Raw genomic sequence first — 20,798 nt, forward strand, 5'->3', positions numbered from 1 at the left:
ACATGTTAAGGCAAAATGATGGCATTACAAGACATGTATGCAAGGCATGCAAGGTGTGTCTAAACCAACATGAAACAGAGGTAGTATATGGCGAAATATTACCAAATAACAGTTAAGGCATGGCCAACATGGACCTAAACTAGGTGCTCACACATGAGGCAAGAATGGACCTTTTCTAGGACAACAAGGAGAGGGGGTGACCCTCTCCTTCTTAGGACCCTAAACCACCATCCTCACCACTAAAATCCCTCAAGATTTCAGTGGTGGGAAGGGCCAAACAAGGTGGTCCCGGAGCTTACCAAAATGGCACAAAAATAGAGCCTAACAAGGCTTAAGAGGGGTCAAACAACCCCAAAGCTTAAAACACCCTTAAACAACTATTTAGAGCAGGCAAAAACAAGGATTTTATATGTTATACACAAAGTCTAAAAACAATCGTAAGATAGGCAAAAATACTATGCAAATATGGGGTAAAAAGTGGTAAGTTCTTACCCTTGTTGACCTTCTTCAAGAATGATGCTCCAGCTGGTCCTCAAAGCTCAAAACTAGTCAAGAACACCAAGAACAACCCTCTGGCCCCTCAGCAACCAAGAGAAGGTGTAGAACTAGGTGTTTGTGCACAAAAGTAAGACAAAACACACACAAGGCAAAAGAGAGAGAGAAATATAGAGATAGAATAGAGACACTATGACCTAACCCTAATATTAGAACTCCTCTGGCTTTTTTTTTTAACCCTAATGAAGGGAGAAGAGGCCTCCTCTTATAGAGCTTCCCTCTTGCAAAGCTTCTCAAGTAAGCTAGTCAAGAGGGAGATCCCTCCATACACGTGTATGGAGGGGAACAAAGTGTATGCTAGCTAGCACAGCTGGCATAAAAATATCTGCAAAAGCAGATGAACAGTGGTCGGCCGGTCAAAAATGCAATTTGACCAAAATAGATGGCCGGTCGACCATCTATAGTGCCGGTCGGCCAAACATTTGGCCGATGGCAACAAAACACAGCCGGTGGCCTCAAGCCATGGCTGGTGGAGTGTGGGGATGGCCAATAAGCCATTCCCTGCCCTCCAAAGCAAAAACACAAGTGTTTGGTGCAAAACCAAACACAAAACAGTCGAGTCGAGAGATCTTGAGGCAAGGTGCGTAGCCGAGACCTCCGTGAACTCAAGATGAACACAAACAAGGATGATCACCGAGTGTTCAAACGGTGACGTCCAAGTCTTGAGGACGATCAAAAATGGAGTGTCTACACATGGCCAGTAGTCTTATTATTAGGAATCACTAATTTCTCAGCATGTGGTCAATAGATTTTTCACTACTAGGAATCACAATATCTTGACATATAATTAATTGTCACTCCACTACTAGGAATCATGTCTTGACATAGGATCAGTAGACTCTTTTATTACTAGGAATCATCATGTCTTGACATATGATCAGTAATCTATTCACTACTAAGAACCACAATCTCATAACTGAGTAGCTAGTGGTTTAACAACCCCTAGGAACCACCAGTTTTCTATCTCAGTGATCAGTGATCTTGCACTCACTAAGAGCCACCAATTCAAGAATATATTTAGAATTATAAAATTCAAAAAATGCATTCACCCACCCAAACGGGTTATCTCATCTTTGCTCTTAAAGAAAGTCACATAACAATCATACATGCTATGATTGACACAAGGATAACATACTAATTGCTTATGATTAATTCAGAGATATTATCATGCAACCTTATGATTTTCTTAATCACATTTGATCTCTCTAGATCTTTCTTTAAGAACCTCACAAGGCTTAAGGTTGTCAGGTGGAACAACATTTTCTATTGTCTCATCTTGAAGCCATTTTTGAAAAATCACAATAGAGTTTCACTATTTTGTTTTTCCAAAAACTTTTAACACTAGAAAATCCAAAGTCTGAAATTTTATTCAAAACTGATCTCACCACTTACCCTAGAATCGAACATGGCCAGGAAAGTTTCTAAGAAGACTGGAAGGGTCACAGCGGTCCCACTTAAGACTTAGTTAATCTTAGACAAAATTTTCAAGAGTGTGTTGACTCCTAGTCTATGAGAAACAAATTTAGAAATAAGTTTTTCAGTGGATAAACCAAGTTTAAAAAAAAAAAAAACAATTCCCAAGCAAATAAAAATTGCTACCAGAATTACACCACTCATAAAAGTTAACCAGTACTCCTGGAACCGAGGCCATTATTTCTAAATAAAAATCAAAAATATTTTAGCTAATGCTAAAATCTTGTTTCTTCTCCCAAAACCAAAACACTTTGGAAATAATCAAATTATAACTAATGACTTTTTCCAAATTTGGGTTTCCAACACTTTGAGAATAAAAGAATTAAACCCAAAGACTTTCTCAAACCCCAAAGGTTTGAAACCAAATCCGTTTCAGTTGCCATTTCTAAATATAAATCATAAATACACTTTAGACAGGGCTAAACACTTTGGTTTTTATTACAGAAAACCAAACCACCTTGGAAATAATATAATTAATCCCAAGGATTTTCTCTAAACTCGAAGGTTTATAAACATCTTTCCTTTCCCCTTTCCTTTTACTATGGTGAAACTATTACAAATTACAAATTAAAACTACTGCAAATTAAAATGCAACTGTTACAATTACAAATTATCTAAATCTGCAAAATCGGAGTTCATGGTTGCATCCTGAATAGTTTGTTTAGCCAAGAACATGCTTCTGCACTTGTAATGCTTATCTTTGTATGAAACACATTACAAAACTCTATTCTCGTTGCTGTTAAATCTCCATGCTGACTATTTATATACACATTTAGATACAAGACGAGTTAATGAATTAATAAAGTGAATATTACACAAGTAATTTCAGCTATAACTTGCAATGTGTAATTCAAAGGCTATAGATGCATTGCAGTTACAAGAATGTCATGAGTTGTATGACTATAAATCAATTATACATATAAGAATATTATAGTCAAAATGTTGGCAATCCAACCATGCAACTATGAGCAAATATATATAACAATAGAGTTAAATTCCCACTTATCACTCCATGAATACAAAAATATTTTAAAGTAATTTCCTTGATTACAAATCAAAACATAAAAGAACTCACAATTCACACAAAATATATATATATATATATATAGAATGAATAAGATTAATGCCATTACAATGCCAAACTATACCATCATGCGATAATGCAACATCATCATAAGCAAGCATAGTAATAAGACTATTATTTGTGAAAAATCAATACTGTTTTATTAAATTTTCTCCCAAAACAAACCTACTTGGAAATATTTTATACTGTTGGAAACGTCTCGACGAGATGAATCTCCTGAAATTCTCAAAACATTAAATCCAACGCTTCATTTTTTTTTTCCAGAATTTAATTAATCGAATTAAATCGAAATAGTTAACAAACTTTCAAAGCAATACACGGAATAAATCTATAATAAAACTCAACACTAAAGTGAATATTTCAATTCACAGATATGTTCAAAAAAAATTGAAAGTCCAACCTTATTTATTGTTCCACGCAAAGGTAATCCAGTTCAAATCACAAATTAGTAGTCCAATATATTTTTTTCAATTTGTTTTGGTCATTTGTGTCCTTCTTTCGCGCTTAGGTAAACCTATACAAAAAGCTAGCTACAAAACAAAATAAAAAACAAACAAATCAAATAAATTAGTACGAACTTTAAGAAATAAAAGTTTTATTTTATTTTTATAAAATTTCTATCAACTTAAGCTCTAACAATCAAATAACGCATGTAATAACAACTAATTACCATAAAATAAATTGTATGACAATTACTAGAAATAAACAACTCAAAATAATCCAATAACTCTAGGCAATTAAATTAATTTTAATTCCAAGAGTCACTAGAATAAAACTAAATTGTTTTATCAAAACCTATTTAAAAGAATTTATTTTAAGATTGTTGGTATTTTTCCATAATAATAGAAGAAAAATATATAAAATAAATTAAATAGAAATGGAATTTTTATTTATTTATTTAAAGAATGAAATACATAATAAAATGCACAACTAAAAATATAGAAATGAATTAGATTACATTACTAATAGAATAAATTATTAACATGGATAACTAAAAATTAGAACTCATATTTGTAAACTAAATTTTTGAAAAAATAAGAACAAATGATAAGAAAAGAATCAAACTGAAGCCTGCACTAGAAAGTTTCCTTAAAACATATTCATTGCCTCCCAATGGATGTTGGAGGTACACTGGCGTCTGTGTCCCAAGATACAACAGTCGGAACCAGCTAATGCAGAAGCAGCTTCTGAATAGTTTCAGTGAACTTGACAATGATTAACAAGAACCAAAGAAGGGGCTAGCAAAAAAAGATAGAAAAAAAAAATTGGTGGAAAAAAAAAAAAAATCTCCAACTTTTTATTTCAAAACACTATCTCCATTTTCCATAAAAAAATCTCTCCAAAAATTATCCTCCCAAGTTGGTGGGGAAAGGCCTCTATTTATACAAGTAGGGAAATCCCTAGCTGTGAAGGCTATACATCAATAGGGCCATAAAATGCCATTAACCAATGCCATCAACTCTAGCCATTAGGGCTAGAGTTTCAAAGGTTGAAAATCTATGGCCACTAATATGGTCATCAACTCCATCATCAAAAGATGAGAGTTACAAAAATTTACATTTCTCATGTGCTTAAAATATACAAATAAATGTATATAATGATATTTGAATAAACCAACTAGATGGGTCACAAAGTGGATACTAATATTGGGTCACAACCTGATCCAAGTCCAATTCTCAAACACATGCACAAGCTAAACCCAACACAACATAGTTTAGCCCAAGCTCAAGATTAAGTCCAAGTCTAACTCCATGACCAAACCCAGCACAAGCACATGCACAAGTACAAGTACAAGCCCAAGCCTAGACCCAGTCCAAACCAAGATTAAGTCTATATCTAAGCCCAACTTTATTGATGCCACTTTATGAGACAATTCTCATTCACAACTCAACGGTTTCGGCTCATTATTTTTGTATTGCAATATTCTCACATAAGAGAATACAAAACCACCCAGACCCACCTCAACCGACGGTTAGGTCCCACTTTAATTTTAAATTAAAGTTGTCGAAAAACTATTATCTCCAACAACTACTTTTCATCATAACCATGGCTTTTGGCCTAGTGGTTGTGTTCTCCTCTTTATGATGCAAGGTTGTGGGTTCAACTCCTATAACGAAGAGTTTGACATCTTTTGTAATGTTCATTTTTCACTCATTATGGGAGAAAGTTGGCTTTCTAACTATTGTTGGACTTTAATTGTTTAGTTTAACAAACAAAAAAATAAATAAATAAACCTTTCTCATAATTGATTAACAGATACAGAATTTTTGTCATTTGCATGTTTGGGATATCATGTATACATTTAGTGGTAGAGATTTGCATATTTTAGTTGTAGATATTTATTGGTGAGCCAGTTTGTTGCTCACCACCTCCTACATGACAGGTAGTGACGAGAGGCAGCACCCTTGAGTTGCGTGCCACGCACATTGTTGGGCATATCAGAGAGCTTAGGTTAATTGGATATGTGTTTATTTTGTTGTTTTAATTGTAATTAAACTCGAGTTTAGTTTAACTTTTACTTTTTGTTTTTAAATTTGGCATTTGAATATTGTTTGACACTTCTTGTCATTTGGGCACTTAGCGAGAGAGTGCCATTGTATGAGTGACTTTCGGTATGTTTCAATTAAAATTGGGTGATAGTGACTAGACTCGGTGTTTTTTAAAATTTAAGAAAAAGTAATTTTATAAGTAAATTATTTTTTTCACACAAACAGAGAAATTGGTCACATTTCGTATCTGTTTTTGTTGGACCATTTTATTTGAAAATGTAACTTTTTTTGTTTTGTTTTGTTTTTTTTATGGATAAGTCATAAATTAAATGTAAAGAATATACAAATTTAAAAGGGGCATATCTGAGATAATACAATAAATCTAACTCTGTACCCCCAAAGAGGATAAGAAGAGAAAATGTAACTCTTTTGGCATTTGACTCTTATTAATTGCATTTAAAAGAGTCACTGAAAGGTTTTTCTTGGTAAATAACGGTAAAATTGCTAAATGGCATGCTTTATGAGACGAACCTGTTAACATTGCAAATGATAAAAGAAATGACTCTGGAAATGTTGAAGTTAATAAAAGAGGTTTTGAAGTAATCATGCTTAGGTTAGTTAAATTTTGCTTAATTAATCTTTTCAAAACTGAAGTTTGACAACCAGGTTCCCTAATGCTGTGTTTGTGTTTGGTCTGTGTTTGGTTGAGGGATTTAGAGAGGGATTTGGAAAGGGAAAGGGAAAAGATGTATGAAACTAGGTGAAATGTAAGTATATTTTATTTACATTTCACCTAACTTTTTCTTTTCCCTTTCCAAATCACTCCTCAAATCCCCCAACCAAACATAGCGTAAAGGCTCTGTCAATAAATTGCATGAGAATAGTACAGGGAGACTGGAAGTTACTTTTGACTATGAAGAAATTTCTAGTGTTTTAAGTAAGGGAAGGGGGAAAGCAATAGTGAATACAGGGAAGCCGTTGAACCTAATGGGTTGAACTTTAGCTTTATCAAGAAGTTTGGGTATGTTTTGAAGGAGAATGTGGTAAAATTCTTTAATGAATTCTATGCCAATGGTTGTTCGGTTAATGCCTCCTTCATAACTCTTGTAGCGAAGGTTGATTGCCTTGAAGTATTGAATGAATTTAAGCTTATCAGTCATTCAATTACTTGCAAACGAAATTAAAAGAGTCATTCATAAGGGATTGATGAAGTGCAGTCAGTGCTTGTCCAAGGAAAGCAAATTATGGATGGAATTCTCATTGCTAACGAACTTCTTTAATAATGGAAGAAGAATAAGATGAAGAGGGTTATTATAAAATTGGATTTTGAAAAAGCTTTTGATTCTGTAAATTGGGATTACCTGCTGCACATGATGAAGTTAATGGGTTTGGAGAAAAATGGCCCAAATGTATCAGAGAATGCAAGGAGACCCTTCAACCTCGCTGCCGAGGGATTGAATGCAATGCTTGGAATTAAAGTTAATTAATGTAGTGCAGGTTGGTTCTAATTGGTTGATGTTCTCACATCTCCAATTTGCTGACAACATTATCGTTTTTGCAAAGCTGATTTAGAAGAGTTGAAAAATATTGAGAGAACTTTGAGGTGCTTTGAGATAGTTTCCAGGTTGAAGGTAAATTTCCAGAAAAGCATGTTACGTGGAATTGGGGTTGATGACTCCACGTTGCAGCCCATGGTAGCCTTTGAAGTATTTAGGTCTGCCAATTATTGGAATGAACCTTAGATTTTTGAAATGTTGGGAGTCCAGTTCTTGAGAAGATTAAAACTAAGCTTTCTGCATGGAAAAGAAAGTATCTGTCAATAGGAGGAAGACCAACTCCGATCAAGGCAACATTGGCCTTTTTTGGAAAGAGAGTTGGGCTAAAATAGCCCACTAAAAGACAAAATATGCTGAAATAATTAATAAAACAAAATATTACATTCAAATCATAATTATTTTATTTTTTCTCTCACAACTATCAAATCAACTACAAAAAATAAAAATAAATAAAAAGGCTAACCAACTTTTCAAACACAACTTTTTTTAGTCAGGTTCTAATAGCCAAAAAGTCAAATAGCAAACTAAATAACCAACATCCCAAAATGATTTAAAGGAGAATTGAAAGAATGTGAAGAACGTTTCTAACCTGGTCAATTGGAAAAAGGCATCAACCAGCAAGGCTTATTGGGTGGGTGTCTGGAAATCAGGACAAATAGAACCTTTGAATATGAATCTACTTTCTAAATGGTGGTGGAGATTTGTAAAAGAAATGAACGTTCTGAGGAGAAAAATGATAGCGTATAAATACAATAGAGGTTGGTCAGAATGGATGGTGTTGAATAATCTATTTGTTAAATTTGGGAAACAGACTGAGCCTCGGTTTGGTTTTCCTTTTGGGCTAAAAAATTACAAAAAGACAAATGAAAAATCAAAAAGTCAAAAATCACAGAAGGACAAATTTTTTTTGCTATTTTAAAGCCAAAAAGTCAAACAAGAAAACCAAACAAACAAAAAAGTCCTAGGTTAAAAAAGGTAAAAAAGTCAAAAAATCAACTAAAAAAATATCGCCAAACGATCCCTGAATATCAAGTTTTGAATCTTGGCAAGTTCTGTGTACCATCCACAACTAAAAAATGGAAAAAGAAAAAAATAAAGTGCATGAATCTTGGCAAGTTGGGAAGATTATGAAAATATTATGGTGCACAATCTTAAAATGAAAAAATTATTAGATAAATCTCATGTATTAGCATGTCTCAGCTCCATTTTTTTTTTTTTGGTTACGTGATTGGTTTGAAATACAACCATGTAAGTTGTACCACATGGTATTGTATGCTATTTTGTAAATGACTAATTTGTAAGATTATGGTTATTTTTTTTTAGTTTTGTTGGTTATAAGGATCTACGCATAGCACTTCCTGGTTTATGAGTCTAAACATGTAGTGGAAGGACAACTGTTGACATTCTTTTGTGCTAAATTTTTTTAAAACCTCATAACTTGAGTTCTACATTTCTGTTTTTAACAAATTACATACGTGGATATGTCTTGTCAAGATCTTTGAAACAAGATCAATAATATTGAATATGAAATTTTAAAATAAATAAATAAATTGTGAAAGTGAGCTCTTGAAACCACCTAAGGCAATTTTGGATGGATAGATTAAAAAATATATATATACAATGAAATAAAAAAAAATAAAAAAATAAGGGACTACCGAGCATAGAGTTACGACATATTGAAGTTATAATACCATAACCATATATATATATATATATATATATTTTACACCTTATAGCTAACTATTCAAATTCTTTTAATTTATCTGACTAAATTGTTTTAACCTATCTATGCCAATATTTTTATCTACCTATGCAAATTTTTTGAACCTATTTCTCCCCATACTTGAACTTGTTTATCCAAATTATTTTAAGAGTCCCAATAATTTTAACTATTTGTTCAATTTATTTGTCCCTAAATTTTTAATCTATTTGTCCAAATTATTTTAACCTGGGTATGCCTAAGGAATTCTATTTACACTACAATTTTACTTCTTTACACCTATTTTCTCATTACACCATTAAGAAAAAATTGAAATTTTCATTAAATCCTTTATAATACCAAAACTAACCCTAAATTAAATGTTTTTCAAAACCCCTTCAGATTTTTCTCATTACAAATTCTTTTTGAATTACTTCAGTATTATGTTATCGAATAAACTATATTTGTACAGCCATTTGTTACTGCACGCTTACAAATTCACAAGTTTCATCCTACAACAAGAAAAAATGGTACAAATGTACAATAAATCTAGTCATTGTTAACTTAAGGTTTTGTTGTCATGTATTTTTTGTTTTTGTTTTTCTTCCCTTCCTAAATCATTACCATCTTACATATTTCATTTATTTGGAATGAGAAAGAATTTTCAGTTCAGATTCTCTCATGACCCTTTATCTCAAATTTTGATTGCCTCCTATTATTAAATAAACACATGATTGCATGCTACGCATTGCAGTAAAGTATTAGCTACATGCATTTTCAAAGGCACACATAAAAAAGGCAGCAAGATTAGCCTTTATTTTCTTTCCATCTTTCTTTGGGAAGAGCGTGGGGAAGGAGAAGATAATTCAAGAGACAAAAATACTTCTTATCAGATGATCATGAAACATTCCAGTAATCAAAAGCAAACACCACAAAGTAAACACTATCTATAATGAGTGCGGATGCTAAATTGTGGATGATCTACTAGAGCATCTTTAATATGGTATAGTAAAATATTTGTAAAGTAAAAAATTGGGCAAGACCTTTCTAAAAACCATCACCAATGGTTAAAGTAAAAAATTTAATCAGACCTTTCTAAAAACCATCTCAAATGGTTTGTCATTTTTCTTGCCAAATTATAGAATTGTCAAATTTTAGCAAAGCTATTTCTCTTTACTTTTTTTATGCACTACAACAGATAAGACTTTTAAAGACCAAATGTTTTGGTCTTTCAAAGTGAAAATTTTGTTGTAAAAGACATTTATGGACTAATTTTTATCGTCACGAGGATAGTTGCTAAAAAGTCGTCCCGAAAAGTCAAAAACAAGGCTTTTAGTGACAAAATTTTGAAAATGTCACTAATAAATAGATTTTTACGGACAAAATAATTTGGTCTCAAAATGGTTTATTTTTTGAGACAAAAAATTTGGTCCCAAAAGGATAATAATTCATCACTAATGTCTAATTTTTGTTGCTACAAATATAATAACGACACTTTTCACGACGAAAAAATTTGGTCCCTAAAAAATAATTTTATCCCTAAATTTCGGTCTCTAAAACCTTAATTTTTTGTATTGATGATAGGTGCTTACAAATTATATTTCATTTGCATTTTATGAAGAAAAAAATAAAAGAAATAAGATTTGTACCATTAGAGCATGATTGCCAAATTAAAACATTGCTAATGTTGAATTACCAAAATGATATGCCAAAGGCAAATTTTGGCATGTCATATTATGAAAATGTCAAAATTTGACAATCCTCTTCTAAAGGGAAAATGTTGTTTCTTTGATTATTTTTTTCCAAAAAAAAAAAAATGCCAATGCCAAATCTTGTTAAATGATATATATGTTGTTAGGGAAAATCGATAATTTCCCACAAGTAAATCAATCAATGGGAATAAAAACTAATGTGAAAAAATTAAATCAATAGCAACACAAGAATTTTTACATGATTCCCTCAATGTGAGGTACGTTCACGAGATCGAAACTGATTTTACTATCAACCAAAGAGTTTTCAAACGATTATAAACGAGACACAAATGGTCTCACCAAACCACCCTTAGGTGAATTCCAAATAATCACAAATAAATAAGAGGAAAGAATCTCACCAAATAGATGAATAAAAGTCTTCGAAACAAAATTGAAGAAGATCACAAATCTGAACCAAACCAGCACCAAATTTGCACACAAACAGCCGCTGAAAAGCAGCAATGTTTAACCCTTGAATATATCCCAACTTGATTACACTGCAAGCCTTTTATATTCACCAAATTGAAATTACCCACTATAGACACAAATTTTGAAACATGAAGTGTTTCAACACATTTCAAAATTTTATGTTACAAATGTCCACTGTTTAGTTTTTGGATTAAGCAGTGCTAATTATTTGAATAGCAGGTTCTTATTTCTGATCTATATTCTAGATCGTTAATTACACATTTTATATAAATGAAACCTCCGATTAATTAAGAACAAAATAAATAACAGAAGACAATTTAAGAAAAATAAATATTTTATTGAAATTGTTATGGGTTTTGAACCCTCGAATACAAAGTACAATTCCTGGGTTTGGAACCCTTTACCTATTCATCGCCATTCTGCATTTGTAGCGTAGGCTCTTGAGTTCTCTGAACTTCTCTTCTTCTTTCTTGTAACGACTTCTTTAGCTCTTGATTTCTTTCTCTCTCTCTCTCTGATCTTCTCACTTCTGATTTTCTGATCCCTGATCTTGTGTGATGGTCCTCATATTTATAGAGGCCATCTAGGTGATAAGAATGCCTCATCCTCAATTTGAATTTCAAATTGAATCATAGCGCTATTTGAATTTTGAATGATAGCGCTATATGATTAATTGTATATCTGATCAACCGGATTAATCTTTGGGGTTTCATCCTGTGTGGTGTCCTTGCTGTAGGCTTTACAAGTGCCATCTTTCGTAAGCTCCACGTGTCACTTGAGTATCTTGAATAATGTCGCTGAGATACGACGTTGTTTTATTTATGCACTTCAACGGATCATATTGATCCTTTTTAGGAAGTGATTATCTACAACATTCCTATCATAGGCTCTGTGTGTGTCATTGACTGTATTTGAAATTTAAACATAAATTTGGTTGAAATTTATGTGCCAACAAATGCCCCCTCATGACTTGCACAAGTGAATTTTCTTAGTTGTGCGAGTCTCGACAAATTGGCACTTTTATCTAGATCCTCTTTAGGTCTTGGATGGGATTACTTCTTGGCCTTCGTCCCTTTCTGCCACTTTCGCGCTTTGTATTTTATTTTTTAATGCGTTGATTGCTCTTTATAGTCCATGGGCCTTTTATTATTTTTGTTGCATGGGCCCCTTTTTTTATGGACTTCGGCCTCTTCATGGGCCTTTTTGTTTTTTGTTGCATGGCCCCCTTTTTTTTTTGCATGGGTCTCTTTTCAGGGACTTTTTTTTTTTTTTATAAGAGTCATGGGTAAGGTCCAAAAATTTAATTGGACCTTTTCTTTTGTAGGCCTTCAACTTGCCACCATTTTTTTTTACAACAAATTTTTTTCTAGGCCATCATGGATTTTTCTAAGCCATCATGGACCTTTCCTTTTCTAGGCCACCATTTTTTAGTTGGGCCTTTTCTTTTGTAGGCCTCCAACTTGCCACCATTTTTTTTACAGTAGATTTTTTTCTAGGCCATCATGGATTTTCTAGGCCATCATGGACCTTTCCTTTTCTAGGCCACCATTTTCAATTGGGCTTTTTTTTTTTTTGTGGGCCTCTAACTTACCACCATTTTTTTACAGCAGATTTTTTCCTAGGCCATCATGGATTTTTCTATGCCATCACGGACCTTTCCTTTTCTAAGCCATCATTTTTTAACTGGGCCTTTTCTTTTGTGGGCCTCCAACTTGCCACTTTTTTTATTTTTTATTTTTATTTTCTAGGATCAGATTTTTTTTACAGCAAATATATATATATATATATATTTTAGGAGTTTGTCTAAATGGAATAGGATGGATTGGCATTGGTAGGATTTCTAATCCTTCACAACCTCTTGTTTCTTTGAAGTGTTTCAAATCCTACCTAAACTCTTGCTTCTTTGAAGTATTTTAGGAGACCATTACCTCCTTTCTTAAGCAAGAATCTTTTTGCTTTATATGACACCTATCCATGTATGTGGACAATAGATATTTTTTCCTTCTGCAACTTTGTTCCCCCAGCAGAATTTTTTGTTTCCAGCAATTTTTTAGCAGCCTCTTTTTTTTCTCTACTTTTTTTTTCCTTCTGCAAATTTTGTAGTGCATAATAGGTCTTCAGCCTTCCAATTTATTTCCATCAGAAGTTGTCTGGCCATTGTCTTTCTTCTTTTCCCAGCAGAAGCTGTTCTTACACTTTAAATAAGACACAAAAGAATTCCTTCAAATTCCTTTTAATCAGGTATGCTTTCCTCGTACCTTCATCATAATATGAACCTATCTGTTGCTTTCTTTTCACCTTTTTTTTTTTTTTTTGGTTGCTGCTAGTCATGAGGCCAAACAAACTTTTTTTATATGATGGCAAAAAACTATCACCTTCTTTGTTTAGAACAAAGACAGCTCATTTTGTTAGACCATAAACCCAAATAGTCTAACAAACAAAGGCCTTTCTTGAAATCGAGACAACCATGTAAAAAAAACTGCAACCCCTTTTTCGCTGCTGCCCCATTTTTTTTTTTTGTTTTTTTTAGCCTGTTTGTCACAGTAAATATCTGTTTGCTGCCCTGCTTGTTTAAAACAAATACAACCCATTTTGCTAGACCATAAATCCAAATAGTCTAACAAACAAAAACCCTTCTAGAAATCGAGACAACCATGTAAAAAAAACTGCAGCCCCTTTTTAGCTGCTGCCCTCATTTTTTTAAGTCTGTCTATCACAGTAAAGATCTGTCTACTGCCTTACATATATATATATATATTTGAAGTCCTGCAAGAATATTTGTTGCTAGATCATGAGCCCAAGTAATGTCCTTGTTGATACAAACAAAAAGCCATTTTCTTTCTTCTTCTTCTTCTTATTTTATTTATTTATTTTTCTTTGCACAAGAATTGTTGACATGGTTGCCTTCTAGCAGATATTTTTTTAACCCCTAAGTCCTTGCTTGTAAACATGAAGAAAGACCCTTTTTTTTTTTTTTTTTCAACATCCATACCAACTTCATGGATTCATAAATTTTGCATGCAGTAGCATTCCTTGGCCTAACAAGACTTCTATCTCTGCATTTTTTTTAAGGCATAAAATATCATTTCTTCAAGAAAGAATAAGTTCCTTTATTGGAAATCAAGTATGCAATATGCCTTTTATCCATAGCACCTTTTTTTCAACACTACTGCGACCATAAAATTTCTTTTCTTCAAGAAAGAACAAGTTCCTTTATTGGCAATCAAGTATGCAATATGCCTTTTATCCATAGCACCTTTTTTTCAACACTGCTGCTACCATTTTTTTTTCTCAAATCTTTTTTTTTTTTAGACCAGAAATCTAAATAGGCCAATTAAAGTTCTTGTCACAGAGTCTTCTTTTATTCATAACAAAGTTCTACTCTTCCCTTATACTTTGTTGCTTTTTTTTCACGTTTTTTTTTTTTTTTTTTTTTTTTTTTTTTTTTTTTTTTTTTTTAGAGATGGGTAGGATGAAGATGATACCTGTACTTGGCACATCGTTTTTCCAAACATACAGCAACAACCCCCTTTTGTTTTAGAATTTGAAAGCAAATCTCTTTCTTTTTTTTTTTTTAACAGCCTATATACAAAGTCCTTGCTTGTGGATATGACCAAAGGATCTGCTGCTTGTATCCTTCAACAAATGACAGCAGGATCCCAAGCTACAAAAATCTACTTTCCCTTTGGGTTTTTTAGCTGAATCCTCACAAATTTTCAGCCTCTTTTGTAGAATTTTTTTTAATCTAATCTAATCAAGGCCTACCCCCTCATGATTTGTGCAAGTGAATTTTAACTGTACAAATTACGAAGTTTTTTTTTTTGGCAATTATTTCATGTCTTTTTCCCTCTTTTGCAGGCAACAACAAGGTGTCAGAGTTTGTTTGCAGGTATCATTGCCCCTTCCTGCCTAATGGCAATGAGTAGCTTGAATCCTTAGCAATGATTGTGTCCTTTCACCCCAATGGCTTGATTCCTTGGCAGTGATTGTGTCCCTTACGCCAACGGCTTGATTCCTTGGCAGTGATTGTGTCCGTCACCCCAACGGCTTGATTCCTTGGCAGTGAATGTGTACGTCAACCCAACGACTTGATTCCTTGGCAATGAATGTGTCCGTCACCCCAACGGTTTGATTCCTTGGCAGTGAATGTGTGCTTTACCCCAACGGCTTGATTCCTTGGCAAGGGGCTTTTGTCAATTTCTTTATATTATGACATTTTGCCTTTACTGACCCTTTTGCATGGAAAAGATACTTGAATATCTTCGACGTAACGAGAGGGACATATTGGATAAATCTGGTTTGAAAATAATTCGGCACAAACCTATCACTGCTTTATTGTCACCCACCTAGTTGGACCCCTACATCCCTTTACATATGGCTTCCGAAGACTTGGTCTATACAAGAATTCGAAACTGCTGTAAGATTCTCGAGAAAGGGCACTCCAAATCAATCGGTTCATTCCCTGTCTCAATCCTTCGTCCATTTTTCGAAGACTTTGACTGCTCTGAATTTAATACTCTTCTTAAGAGAATGAAACATGAAAAATTGAAGTGGGATAATTCTTTTAATGTTCGCGGCATCTCTACCCATTTGCAATCCCTTATATGGATTTTTTGGTTGAATGACATTCTTTCCACATTTGCCCCTATTTTGAAGAAGTATGGGATTTATGCTGCAATCTATGTATCCTAATTTGCTTATGCTAGGAACGTCGCCCTGCTCAAAGGATTCTTAGAGCAGTGTTCACTTGACACCAACACTTTCTACACCATTTACGGAGAACTTGGGATCTCTTTATGGGACCTTCATTGCATTAGTAGCCTCCCAATCTATGGCGAGTTTTATGAAGAGTTCACCCCCTCCAATGACGTTTTATATTCGTCCCAGACATACAAGGCGTGCCTTGGGCTTTTCAATATTTATGCCAGCTCTTTTCAATCCAAGAAGTTTAACCACTGGACTTTCAAATTTATTAGCGAATCCCCAACTTCGATTAGTGGTTTTTGACGAAAAGACAGAATCCCTGATGATGTGTATCTTTATAGTTTTTTGGTGAGTTGGCTTAGCGGATTTGTCTTCCTTCACTTTTCTAGGGAAATTCGTTCGACTACCTTTCATGCAGCCACCAAAATGGCCGGTGAAACCTTATTTAGCCTGGCCATCCTCGTCCTTGCATACCTTTATCATTCTCTTAGTAAAATGGCATCATCACCTTCACTTGGGAACGAAAATATTCAGGGTCCTTTACATTACCTTTTTGGATGGATTTCACTATATTTTATTAAGACTTACTCTCATGGGGATCCTCAGTTAATTTGTCTGATTCCTGATATTCATTTTATGCCATATCTTGGGTTTATTGGAATTCAATCAGCTGCCCAGTTTTTTACTGATAAATTTCCATTTGTGGACTCTCTCATAACCTATCATACGAAGTGTCAATTTAGGGCTCTTACCCATGAAGGTGAACCTTCAGGCATTCTAGTCGACTCTAAAAGGATATCACCTTTCCACCTTAGCTATCTTATATCTTTGAGGCCAGGGATTTTAACTTTTAAAATGGGATTTAATTTCATTTCTGAATCGTACTCCCCTAACCGATACGGTCGTCAATTTGGGTTTGCCCAAGTGTGCCCTACACCGCTTAATGTATCTTCTCGGCAGCCCTTTGAGTGGTCTAAATTTTATTACAATTGGCGCCAGATGCTACACTGCGATACAAAAGTCTCGTTGGAGTTACCAGGCTCTCGATCTACTTCTTATGTAACCATGCCTTGTGCTAATTGGTGGTTGGGAACTTCCTTTACCGTGCTCTAATATGTTACTCATACCCAGCCAAAATCTTCATGCAAGAGAAAACTGGATATGTCAATTAAAGACTGAAAAATGAAAAAGTCTTCTTACTCTAGAGCTAGGTCATCATCTTCACCTATTGCTCTGGAAGCATCATCACCTCAGAGAATGGATAATAGTCGGCCACCTATTGCTCCTTCTTGATCTAGTTACTCGGTTTCAGATCTCCTTTATCTTTTTGAGGATATGTGTAATTCTCAATTTAAAATGAGATTTAGCTTTGAGCAAGTAGATTCTGGCCTTCAATTTTCTAGTCTAGCAAAGCTTTTTCCATAGACTATGTCTATCAGTGATTGTACAGGAACTTCCCAACCAACAGTATCGACCAAAACCCTAATGGACCAATTTCGCACATACCTGTACTCTTTTCTTGAAGATAAAGATGAGAATGTGATTCAAGAACTCTTTGAGGGAGATGGGTATGAATTAACTGCCTTGGGTCGTATTTGCATTAAGAGTGTTGAAATTCCTTTTCCCATCAAATCTTTTAATCGTTCTCTCAATAGGAGTAGCGAGAGTGAAGATGAGTTTTATTACTACACCCCTCTTTTAGATGGCACGCCGACTAAGATGAGTAAATTGCCCCCAGCAAATGTAGGTTTTTCTTCTCTTTCTTCGAACAAGCCATCCAAGCTGTTACAAAAAGGTATAATTCCTTTTTATTTTATTTTAAATACCTTTCATTTTCTTAGCCACTGCACCTCGGACTTCCCCAGCTGCCTTGCATATGCCACTGGCTACCTTTAAGGGTATTCTTATTCATTCCTTGTACCTCATTTTATTTCATCATGTATACATACTCAAAGAACTCTTTTCTCTTTAGATCATGCCACATTGCAGAATCCGTGGTCCACTTGTGGAAATCACAACTTGTCTCCTCCCATACCTAAGTCTCTTCAAGCCGTACACCAAGGTATACTTCATTCATCTATATATATATATATATTGTTTTTACCTTCTATGTTTTTATTGAGTGTCTCCTTCTATTTTCACAGAAATTACTTCTGACACATTGGAAGAGGCAGACGAAATTACTTCTGATACCTCGGAAGAGGCCCAAATTCTTGCAGACTTACTTAAAGTAAATGGGGTTAACAAATTATTTGACCAACTTGAAGCACCCCTTGCTCCATCTAGCCTTCTTTTGGGAACTTCGTCTAACGAAGCAGCCACCCATATTCAGAAAGGTCTTACTATTTCTCTCCAATCAATGACGGATGTTAATGACATGATTGCTATGGCAAACAACGTTTTCATGATTTTGAAGAGTTTAGGTGTAGACTTCACCTCCTTTTACGAGAAGGTGAAGATATTCCTTGGGTACTTTGTTTTGAAAACCCAACTTGCAGATTCTTCAAACTTGTCTACTGTAGAATTTAAGGACCAATACTATGAGAAGAAGCTTCATTTCGAAAAAGTTTTTGGCGAACATGAATAGTTGTTTGCTTCAATTATCAAGTCGAATAAGCACATTGTGGGTCTTAATCAAAGAATTATTCAAACCAAAGAGTTACTCAAACAACTTGAAGAGGAATTGTCATCCATCCAAGTGGAACATGCATCCTTTATGTGTGATTTTGCACAAGCTTTCGAGAGTGTTTCTAAATTAGAAGAAGACGTGCAAACTGCTCTGAATGTTTTGAGCCAGCACAGGAAGAAGAATAGGCAACACAGTGTTATGGAACGTGCTTTTGAAAGGACTAAGGCTTCTCTTAATGAATGAATGCACTTTTATTTTGTTATTCATCCGAACATAAGGTATTTATGCAATTTCGTTCAGTGATAGATTTATTTATTATATGAAATTTCTCAATACAATACATTGATTTGTCTTATTTTAGTCATTCACAGTTTATACTCTTGCAAGCCAGGAGTATCCAATGTTTTATCACCTTAGATTTCGGTGAGCTATTTTAGCAATTTAACCACATACAATACCGTTGGTGGTCTTCGACTTATGTTTGGTTGTACACAGTTTATACTCTTGCAAGCCAGGAGTATCCAATGTTTTACCACCATAAATTTTGGTGGGGTATTTTAGCAGTTTAACCACATACAATACCGTTGGTGGGCTTGCTTTTTTTTTTTTTTTTGGTCGCCCTAACTTTTGCCTAGGCTGTATTTTCAGGTTTTCAACCTAGAAGGCTTTCTTAAGGGTAATATCTTTTCAAGAACCTTGCATTGGTTTGGGGAATGATTCTGTCACCATCCATCGTTATCAACAAATAGGCTCCATTAGAATAAACATTCTCAATCACATAAGGTCCTTCCCATTTGGGCTCAAGATTTCCTTTCGTTCTTCGTGAGACTACTATGGGTGTTCTAACCATTAGTACCAAGTCTTCTTTTTTAAAAGGAGCGAAGCCTCACTCTTTTATTGAATGCATTTGCCATCCTTCGTTGGTAGATCTCCACGTTCTGTTGAGCATGCAACCTTCTTTCATCTAGGGTCTGGAGCTCAACCAACCTCACTCTTGCACTTTCATCTTCTGTTAAGGACTTTTGTATTGCCACTCGCAATGATGGTATTTGAACCTCAAGTGGTAACACTACTTCTTCTCCAAAAACCAACGAATAAGGGGTTGCTTGAATAGGTGTTCTGTGTGAAGTTTGATAAGCCCACAAAGCTTCTTGTAACTTTTCGTGCCAAGTTCTTTTGTTCTTATCCACCATCTTCTTAAGAATTTTGCACAATGTCTTGTTGAAAGCTTCTGCCAAAACATTAGCAGGTGCATGATATTTTAATGAATGGTTGTTTTTGATTTTGTACTTGGCAAATAACTTGTTCAAAGCATCACTCCTGAATGGTTGTCCATTATCAATGATGACACTTTCTGGAATTTCGAACCTGTAAATGATATGGTTTCGGATGAACTCGGAGACAACTGTGCTTTTTATATCCTTTAAAGCCACGACCTCTGCCCATTTTGAGAAATGGTCAGTAGCAGTTAGGATGTATCGATATCCTACTGAAGATGGAGGTACAAAAGGACCAATAATGTCCATACCCCATGTTGTAAATAGCCAAGAACAAGTTGTTAATGTAAAGGTTCTGGGGGTTGGTGGAGAAAGTTCTCATGGAATTGGCAGACTTAGCATCTTCGAGCATAATCTATGCAATCTGTAATCATAGTCGGCCAATAGTATCCCAACCGTTTTAGCTGCATATGTAATTTAGGACCACTTTGGTGTACCCCACATACACCTGCATGTACTTCTGCCATTACCTCTTGAATACGCTCCTTGGCTATACACCATATGTACATTCCATCCAAAGACCTTTTGTATAACCCATCTTTTCACAAGACAAATTTGGTAGCCTTGCGTCTCACTTCAATTCTTTTTACTTTATCTTCAGGTAGCCTACTATGTTGAAGGTAAGCTATGAATGGTTCCCGCTAATCCTCCTCGTTTTCTCCTTTTGTGGTGACGACCAAGATTGGAACTGAGTCAGAAACTTCTTTTAAAGGTTGTAACACCCTTCTTTCACCTACTGTGATCGTAATTGTTTTGCTATCTGGTCGGGTGAGTGATGCAGCTAAACTTGCAAGTGAATCAGCTCGAGCATTTGTTCTTCTCTTTACGGTAAAAAGATGTGTTTTCTTGAATTACGAAAGCAATTGAACAGCCCTTTCATGATGCAGATGAGACTTGTTTTCTTAACAATGTATTCTCCACAGAGTTGCTTTACCACTAGTTTTGAATCTCCATAAATTGAGAGTTCTTCAATAAGAATTTGTAATGCCAATTCTAATCCAGCAATTACAGCTTCATATTCTACCTCATTATTGGAGCATCTTTCACTTAAGGCAAAACAATGGGTGATTATAGCATTGTCTGGAGTCAAAAACAGAATTCCAATTCCAGCTTTATTGTTTTTAGGATTTTCTTGCTTCTTGCCATCTGGAC

General features: G+C 34.5%; 1 protein-coding gene across 2 annotated transcripts in view; it reads left to right on the forward strand.

Moving 5' to 3' along the window:
* LOC114258297 (phosphatidate phosphatase PAH2) overlaps nucleotides 1–5,758 on the forward strand; it is a 72,204-nt gene extending 66,446 nt beyond the window's left edge. For both annotated transcript variants that reach the window (XM_082873903.1, XM_082873905.1), the window contains one exon: nucleotides 5,496–5,758. The gene's annotated coding sequence lies outside the window, so the exon portion shown is untranslated. The remainder of the gene's footprint in view (nucleotides 1–5,495) is intronic.
* Nucleotides 5,759–20,798: the final 15,040 nt, after the last annotated feature.

Source organism: Camellia sinensis, chromosome 6, assembly GCF_055761805.1.
Source record: "Camellia sinensis isolate YWXY chromosome 6, ASM5576180v1, whole genome shotgun sequence".
Classification (NCBI taxonomy): domain Eukaryota; kingdom Viridiplantae; phylum Streptophyta; class Magnoliopsida; order Ericales; family Theaceae; genus Camellia; species Camellia sinensis.